This window comes from Populus euphratica, unplaced genomic scaffold (assembly GCF_000495115.2).
Source record: "Populus euphratica unplaced genomic scaffold, PopEup_1.0 scaffold2028.1, whole genome shotgun sequence".
In the NCBI taxonomy this organism is placed as follows: Eukaryota; Viridiplantae; Streptophyta; class Magnoliopsida; order Malpighiales; family Salicaceae; genus Populus; species Populus euphratica.
In genome coordinates this window covers 20,922-30,581 of record NW_011501869.1, presented here as the reverse complement: position 1 = coordinate 30,581, position 9,660 = coordinate 20,922, and positions in this window count along the sequence as shown.

The window sequence follows — 9,660 nt, the reverse complement described above, 5'->3', positions numbered from 1 at the left end:
TTTTTAATTATATACAATCCCTTTCCCTTAGTTTTTACCTTTAACAAAAGAACATAAATAATATAATAATCCAATATGCAACCCACAATCATATGTTAAAGTGTGTGTGTGTAAATTAAGGTTTAAGAATACATGTTAAATAAGTATGTGAGCAGAATTAAGTGATAACAATGCGAGAGTTTGTAAATCTGAATATTTTAGGAAGTATTATAATAGACCTTGTTAAGAATGGTTACTAAGATGCGTCTCAAGAGTCACTTTAACAAAAGAGCTCCTTTACTCTACCATCCTAGTAACAATAATTATGCACATGTTTTATGAAATGAAATTTTTTTTTTATCAACTATTACCCTCTCCCCCCAACCAAAACGAGACATTGTCTTCAATGTTCTAAGGTAGAAAGATAGAGTATAGAAGTTATCACCTGAAATAAAGAACACTAACAAACCTTTTCTAAGGTAGAAAGATAGAGTATAGAAGATATCACCTGAAATAACGAACACTGACAAAACCTGAAACACACTAAAACAAAAATAAGAAATAACAAAACACAATAATAAAACCAAAAGACACAAGTTTTTACAAACAAAAAAAATTCAAATCGCAGTTGTGATTGTGGCTCACATCTTCCCTTGGTTTTACGTCCAAGAACGGCTTAAACGCCCTCTATGGGTCGGGGATAGGCTTCCCATCCAGTTTTTTAAAAAACTGGCAAACATGATCTTTTTAGTCAGATTTCCAAGACTATGCCAAGTATGTTCTTTATGAAAATGGGTTCATATGTCATGAATTACACGATGCTTATCTCGATTATGATGAGACTTAAGAGTCAATAGAAGATTATCTAAAGACTCTCTGTGTTTTGAAATAAATCCCACCTTCTGACAATTTTCACAGTTTTTGCGGAATGCATCTGACTCTTTCAATATGATGGGCCAGTAAAATCCACTTTGTAAGATTTCTACAATCCTCTTTTTTGATGAGAAATGATCCCCACATGCCTTAGAGTCACAAAATTTAATGAAATTACTTACCTCATTGTCGAGAATGCATTTTTGAAATATTTGATCAGGACAATAATTGAATAAGTAAGGGTCATCCCAATAAAAATTTTGCTCGTTGCTCAAAAATTTTCTTTTGTCTTCAATACTCCAATGAGTTGGCAAAAATCCTAAAGTAAGAAAATTGATATGTTTAGCAAACCAAGGCATTGAACTAAGAGAAAGTAGAGATTCATTAGGAAAGTAATAATTGATTGGTGTGATGTTGGGTGTCGAATCTGTTGTCACTTTTGATAAAAGATCCGCATCAACATTGTCGGTGCCTTTTTCATCATCGACTTCTTCTTGATTGGTCATGGCATGAGGAAATGAAAGTGCTGGCAGGGAATCAGTCTTTTCCTTGCAATATTCAGATTCAACCCCTTCCTTACCCTTAGAGATTGACTCATCATCTTTCTCACAAGGTTCAAGAGTGGGTTTTTTAATAACCTTACCATTGCGAAGAGTAATGACTGATTTGACTTGATCCATGTGTTGACTTCCATAACTACTTGCATTGGCATTATATCGCTTCTTGAGATTTTGCTGTGGTTGAGATGGAAACTTACCTTTTTCTTGAAAATTAAGAGCAGATGTGAATTTTGCAAGAGTATCTTTAAAATCTATTATGCTTTGAGCAAGTTGAGTGTTGATTGTCTCTTGCTTTTCAATGAATGCATACAAAGTTTCCTCAAAATTACTTCTAAGAGGTGGAGCATTAGAAGGTGCATATCCATAAGAATTTTGAAAATTATGGTGTGCTTGAAACTGTGGTGGTGAAGTTTGTGCATTGTCACTCTTCCAACTGAAATTCAGGTGATTTCTCCAACCAGGATTGTATGTTTGTGAGTATGGGTTATGGTTGGGCCTTTGGAAACTATTTAAAGCATGAGCTTGTTCATGGAGACATTTCTTAAGAGAAGGCAAGGTTGGACAGTTATTGGTTGAGTGTTCATTTGTTTCACAGATTTGACACACAATGTTTTCAACAGAGTTTAATTGACCACTCTTTTTCAATTCTAGTGCCTCGACTTTTCTAGCTAAAGATGCAAATTTGGTTTGAAGGTCATGATCTTTCCTAAGGTTGTACATCCCTCCACTAGATGTATGAGATTGAGTTTTACTCGGTGCCTCATATGTACCCGCGGTGTCCCAATTTTGAGCATTTTCAGCTAACAAGTCTAAGTACTCCATTGCTTTATTAGGGTCTTTATCTTCAAAAGTTCCATTGCACATCAATTCAACCATTTGCCTATCTTTAGGTGTTAACCCTTCATAGAAATGTGAAACCAATCTCCATGTTTCAAAACCATGATGAGGGCAAGTACTACGCAAGTCTCGATACCTATCCCAACATTGGTAAAATGTTTATCCTGGTTTTTGAGTGAAAGTAGTGATTTGTCTTTTGAAAGAGTTTCTTCTGTGAGATGGGAAAAACTTCTTCAAAAACTGTTGTTGCATTTCATCCCAAGCACGAATGGATCCTGGTCTCAAATTTTGTAGCCATGTTTTAGAAATTTTGTAGCCATGTTTGGTCTTAAATTTTGTAGCCATGTTTTAGCTTTATCTTTTAATGAAAAAGGAAAAAGCTTTAATCTGATGGTGTTCATGCTACATTTTAAATTATTATATGTGTTGCAAACCTCCTCAAATTCCCTTAAATGCAAGTATGGATTTTCCAATTCTAAGCCATGAAAAGAAGGTAAAAGTTGAATAATACCTGGTTTAAAATTAAAATGAGATGCATTGGGAGGAAAAACTATGCATGATGGTGCACTTGTTCTTGTGGGATTCATGTGGTCTCTAAGTGTTCTAGCACGATTATTCTCATTATTCTCATTATGAAGTGATTGATTATCTTCTTTGGCCATATTTTCTGAAAATCTTCGGCCATATTTTCTGAAAATGATGAGGATACCCTACAAAGTCTACCACTTGATGTACGTGACCACACTCTCATGCATGTGTAGGAATAGAATAAAAGGAAGAAGAAAACAAAAGAAGAAGAAACAAGAGAAAAGAAAAAAGTTATATACAAGAAAAGTAAAAAAAGAAAATAAAATAACTACTATAATTTATACAAGAACTTACCTCCCCGGCAACGGCGCCAAAAACTTGACACGACGAAAAGATTGATGTCTTCTGCCAAGTGCAGGAGTGTCGAAGTAATAAATAACCCGGAAAGACCGGGGTCGAACCACAGGGAGGTTAATTGTATAAATTATAGATTACAATAATACAACAACAATAATAATAATAATAACAACAATAACAACAATAATAATAGTAATAACAACAATAACAATAATTACAATAATAATAGTAGTAGTAGTAGTAGTAGTAGTAGTAGTAGTAGTAATAACAATAATAAAAAAAAAAGGAGAATGATTAGTACTTAAAAGTGCATTTTTATCATGGTTTTATATCATCATTTTGCACTTGAAGTATCAATAACTCCTTAACTTAAATATGTTTTATAATAATGTATCTAATAATATAAGATACCTATAATTTATGGTAAATGTCTATTTTTAATGCAGGCCTATCACATAAATGAAAAGATTGATTGATGACTTGAAGAACTTAAATTGCAAGGATAAAGAGATGGCCAAACTTAGAAAAGAGATATCGGTGCAATCCAAACCGGAACACTGTTCGGTAATTGGGTCATATCTGGAGCTACAGATCTCAGATTTAGGTCCAATTTATATGGACGGAAAGGTAAGACATAGGCCTACAACTTTCATATGGAGCCCAAGATCTAAAAAGGCCATTATCAAGTCCAAATTGTAGCAACAATAAAGAAGCCCGAATCTGTCTTCCAGCCCGAGTACTGTTCGGTATTTTGGCCATATCTGGAGTTCTAGAAGTCCAAATGAGCTGAATGTTTTACACAAGAAAGCTGAGACAATTGCCTACAACTTTCATGTTTGCAACTAGCTCCAATTTTGACGTTATCAATGACGTTTTGGGCAGACAAGAGAAGATAAGGATTGTCACCAAGTCAAAAGTTGGCCACCCACTTATCAATTAGTCATCCACTCAATAGTTCCCAATTTTGGCCTATAAAAGGAGGCATTTGCCATGCATTTAGGCATCTTGGTTTCCAGATCAAGATCATGCTCTTCCTTTCTCTCTTTGTATTTTTTTATGCTTTGTTTTCATTAATATTAAGTTTATGCCTTTCATTTCCTTTCCTTTACTTAGTTAACTTTTATGTTCTTATTTTGTTTATTTATTTTTCTTTCTTTCATTATGTCTAGCTAAGTTAGTTATGTCAAGGTGAAAAGGTTACACTAATGGTGTAAGAATAAGTATAGTGTAAACTTAATATGGACTTTAATGTTTGATACTAACATGTTTTGTACTTGTTATCTTGTTCACTCTTTAATACTTTGCTTGTTAAATGATTACTCTTGATTTATGTTGTATAACACTTGGTACAACAAATGCTTGGCAGTTTCATAGCCCATACTGTATGGTATAACCGACACCTGAGCTATGAAATGAACTTGATTTTTTGTTAACATAAGTTATAATCATGAATGCTTGACGAGATTTACAAGTATTAGCATTAATCGAATAAGATGACTAATGTAATCATGTTAATAATCTATAATCTGATTGGAACCTCCTTTGTGTGTGGTTTCCAATTGACTAATAAGAGTTTATACTATACTTGTTTGACATACCATTAGTGGATCCTCTAACCTTGACATTTATCGTTATTGTTGTTAAATCTTTACGTTAATATTCCTTCTCAAAGTTCTCATCTTCTTCTTTTTCTTCTCTTTCTTTTTCTTTATTATTATTACTATTATTATTAGTATTAGTATTACTATTATTATTATTATTATTATTTTTATTATTATTATTGTTGTTGTTGTTATTGTTATTGTTATTGTTATTGTTATTGTTGTTGTATAACTGTTGTTTATAATTTGTACAATTAACCTCCCTATGGTTCGACCCCGGTCTTGCCGGGTTATTTATTACTTCGACACTCCTGCACTTGGGAGAAGACATCAATCTTTTCGTAGTGTCAAGTTTTTGGTGTCGTTGCCGGGGAGGTAAGTTTTGTATAAATTATAATATTTATTTTATTTTCTCTTTTCACTTTTTTTGTATATAACTTTGTTTCTTTTCTCTTATTTCTTCTTCTTTTGTTTTCTTCTTTTTTTATTTTATTCCCTACACGTGCATGAGAGTGTGGTCACGTACATCAAGTGGTAGACTTTGTAGGGTATCCTCATCAGTTTCAGAAAATATGGCCGAAGAAGATAATCAATCACTTCATAATGAGAATAATGAGAATAACCGTGCTAGAACACTTAGAGACCACATGAATCCCACAAGAACAAGTGCACCATCATGCATAGTTTTTCCTCCCGATGCATCTCATTTTAATTTTAAGCCAAGCATTATTCAACTTTTACCTTACTTTCATGGTTTAGAATTGGAAAATCCATACTTGCACTTAAGGGGATTTGAGGAGGTCTGCAACACATATAATAATTTAAATTATAGCATTAGCATGAACACCATCAGTTTAAATTGTAGCATGAACACCATCAGATTAAAGCTTTTTCCTTTTTCATTAAAAGATAAAGCTAAAACATGGCTACAAAATTTAAGACCAGGATCCATTCGTGCTTGGGATGAAATGCAACAACAGTTTTTGAAGAAGTTTTTCCCATCTCACAGAAAAAACTCTTTCAAAACACAAATCACTACTTTCACTCAAAAACCAGGAGAAACATTTTACCAATATTGGGATAGGTATCGAGACTTGCTTAGTACTTGCCCTCATCATGGTTTTGAAACATGGAGATTGGTTTCACATTTTTATGAAGGGTTAACACCTAGAGATAGGCAAATGGTTGAATTGATGTGCAATGGAACTTTTGAAGATAAAGACCCTGATGAAGCAATGGAGTACTTAGACTTGTTAGCTGAAAATGCTCAAAATTGGAACACTACGGGTACTTATGAGGCACCGAGTAAAACTCAACCTCATACATCTAGTGAAGGTATGTACAACCTTAGAGAAGATCATAACCTTCAAGCCAAGTTTGCAACTTTAGCTAGAAAATTCGAGGTATTAGAATTGAAAAGGAGTGGTCAATTAAAATCTGTTGAAAACATTGTGTGTCAAATATGTGAAACAAATAAACACTCAACCAATGATTGTCCAACCTTGCCTTCTTTTAAGGAATGTCTCCATGAACAAGCCCATGCTTTAAATAGTTTCCAAAGGGCGAACCACAACCCATACTCCCAAACATACAACCCTGGTTGGAGAAATCACTCAAATTTTAGTTGGAAGAGTGAGAACAACAATGCACAAACTTCACAACCACCGTTTCAAGCACACCACAATTTCCAAAATTCTCATGGATATGCACCTCCTTATGCTCCACCTTCTAGAAGAAATCTTGAGGAAACATTGCATGCATTCATTGAAAAGCAAGAGACAATCAATACTCAATTTGCTCAAAACATGACAGATTTTAAAGATACTCTTGCAAAATTAACATCTGCTCTCAGTTTCCAAGAGAAAGGTAAGTTTCCATCTCAACCACAACAAAATCCCAAGGGGCAATACAATGCAAATGCAAATAGTTCCGGAAGCCAACACATGGATCAAGTCAAATCAGTCACTACTCTACGCAGTGGTAAGGTTAGTGAAAAACCCTCTCTTGAACCTTATGAGAAAGATGATGAGTCAATCTCTGAGGGTAAGGAAGGGGTTGAATCTAAAAATTACAAAGAAAAGACTGATTCTCCGCCAGCACTTCCATTTCCTCAAGCCATGACCAAACAAAGGAAAGTCAATCATGACTCTGAAATTTTTGAAATTTTCAAACAGGTAAGAATCAATATACCTTTGTTGGATGCTATTAAACAGATTCCTTCCTATGCTAAATTTTTGAAAGATCTATGCACTGTGAAGAGGAAACTGAATGTGAAAAAGAAAGTCTTTCTAGCCGAACAAGTAAGTGCTATTCTTCAGAACAATAATGCTTTGACATATAAAGACCCTGGTTGTCCTACAATTTCTTGCTTTATTGGAGAGCATAAAATTGAAAGAGCCCTACTTGATCTCGGTGCTAGTGTGAATTTACTTCCATATTCAATTTTTTAGAGTCTCAATCTAGGTAAGTTAAAACCAACTTCTATATCTCTTTTACTTGCCGATAGATCTGTAAAAGTGCCTAGAGGAATAATTGAAGATGTGTTAGTACAAGTCGATAAATTCATTTATCTTGTGGATTTTATTGTCTTGGACACAGAACCTGTTGAAGCATGTAATTCATTTCCTATTATTTTAGGACGTCCATTTCTTACAACCTCTAACGCATTGATTAATTGTAGGAATGGACTGATGAAGCTATCATTTGGAAACATGACATTGGAGATGAATATTTTCAATATTTGCAAGAAACCTGGAGATGATAATGATTTACAAGAAGTAGATCATATTGACGAATTAGTTTATGATCAACTTGAATCTACTTTAAGTAAAAATGAATTGGATGAATCTGAAGATTTGCAAATCATCATTTTTTTTGCTCTATTTTTTTATTTTATTTTTTCAAATTATATACTATCCCTTTCCCTTAGTTGTTATCTTTAACAAAAGAACATAAATAATGTAATAATCCAATGTGCAACCCACAATCATATGTTAAACTGTGTGTGTGAAAATTAAAGTTTAAGAATACATGTTAAATGAGTATATGAGCATAATTAAATGATAATAATGTGAGAGTTTGTAAACCTCAATATTTTAAGAAGTATTATAATAGACCTTGTTAAGAATGGTTACTAAGATGCGTCTCAAGAGGCACTTTAACAAAAGAGCTCCTTTACTCTGCCATCCTAGTAATAACAATTTTGCACATGCTTTATAAAATAGAAAACACAGTTAGTTAAATTTTTTTGTCAACTACTATCCTCTCCCTCAAACCAAAACAAGACATTGTCCTAAAGTAGAAAGATAGAGTATAGAAAACATCACCTGAAATAACAAACACTGACAAACCTGAAACACACTTAAATAAATATAAAAAACAACAAAAGACAATCATAAAAGCAAAAGACATAAAGATTAACAAATGAAGACTTAAATCTAATCTAAGCTTTTTACGGCTTTTCTTAGATGATCAATTTATACAACTCATGGAGGGATCAATTAGAGGAATGAAAGATTATAATTGGTCAATCAATTGTTCAATAGTAGCAGCAGAGATTATGATTTGTCATGCAAAAGATGTTAGAAATTCTTGTTCCATAGCATGATCAAGAAAAGATAACAACTTATCATAATAATCATTAACATTTAATAGACCTATGGATTTATGGTGAATGTGCAGTTGAACAACTTATCATAATAATTATTAACATTTAATAGACCTATGGATTTATGGTAAATATGTAGTTGGACCCAAGAGGAAATATGAAAAATCTCTTCCAATGTGCCTAGACCACTTGGTAAGGCAATGAAGACATTAGCATGGTTAAACATTGCATTCATTCAAGCAAATATTGTAGAGACTTGTAGTTCCTCTCCAATTGTTTTTCCAATGATGTCCTTTTGTGCTAAAGCTTTGGGGACGACCCCTAAAACTTGACTACCTCTTAAAAATACAGTTATTGACATACCTCCCATTAACCCAAAACTGTCTCCTCCATACACTAAATGAATCTTTCTCTCAGCTAGCACCTGACTAAGATGATTTGCTGATTCTAAAAACTTCTTTTTTTTCCAAAACTAGATCTACCGAAAACACAAATATTTCTTATGTGATGACTTGAGGAACTTGTCATTTCTATACACTTCTATATTTGTTGAATGTATGGGTTGAGTAGAAATGAAAGGAAGGAAGAGAGGATTTTATAGATGAAAAATTAAAAGGGCAATCATACCACCTATATGTAGGCCAGCTAGAGTCTCACACACACTCTCTTTCTCTCTTTATTTATTTATTTAAAAAAAAAACATGTGTATTTATAGGTGGTTGTGATTGTGGCTCATATCTTCTCTTGGTTTTATGTCCAAAAATGGTTTAAACACCCTTTATCGATCGAGGATAGGCTTTCTATCCAATTTTCTTAAAAACTGGCAAACAACATCTTTTTTAGTCAAATTCCCAAGACTATGTCGATCATGTTCTTTATGAAAATGAGTTCATAAGTCATGAATTGCACGATGCTTATCTCGACTATGATGAGACTTAAGAGTCAATAGAATATTATCTAAAGACTCTTTATGTTTTGAAATAAATCCCACCTTTTGACAATTTTCACAAGACTTACAAAATGCATGTGAGTCCTTAAACATGGTGGGCTAGTAAAATCCACTTTGTAAGATTTTTACAATTGTCTTTCTTGATGAGAAATGACCCCCACATGCCTTAGAGTGACAAAATTTAATGACATTACTTACCTTATTATCAGGAATGAATCTTTGAAATATTTGATCAGGACAATAATTGAATAAGTAAGGGTCATCCTAATAAACATTTTCCATATTGCTAAAAAATTTTCTTTTTTCTTCAGTACTCTAGTAAGCTGGCAAAAATCCTAAAGCAAGAAAATTGATATTTTTAGCAAACCA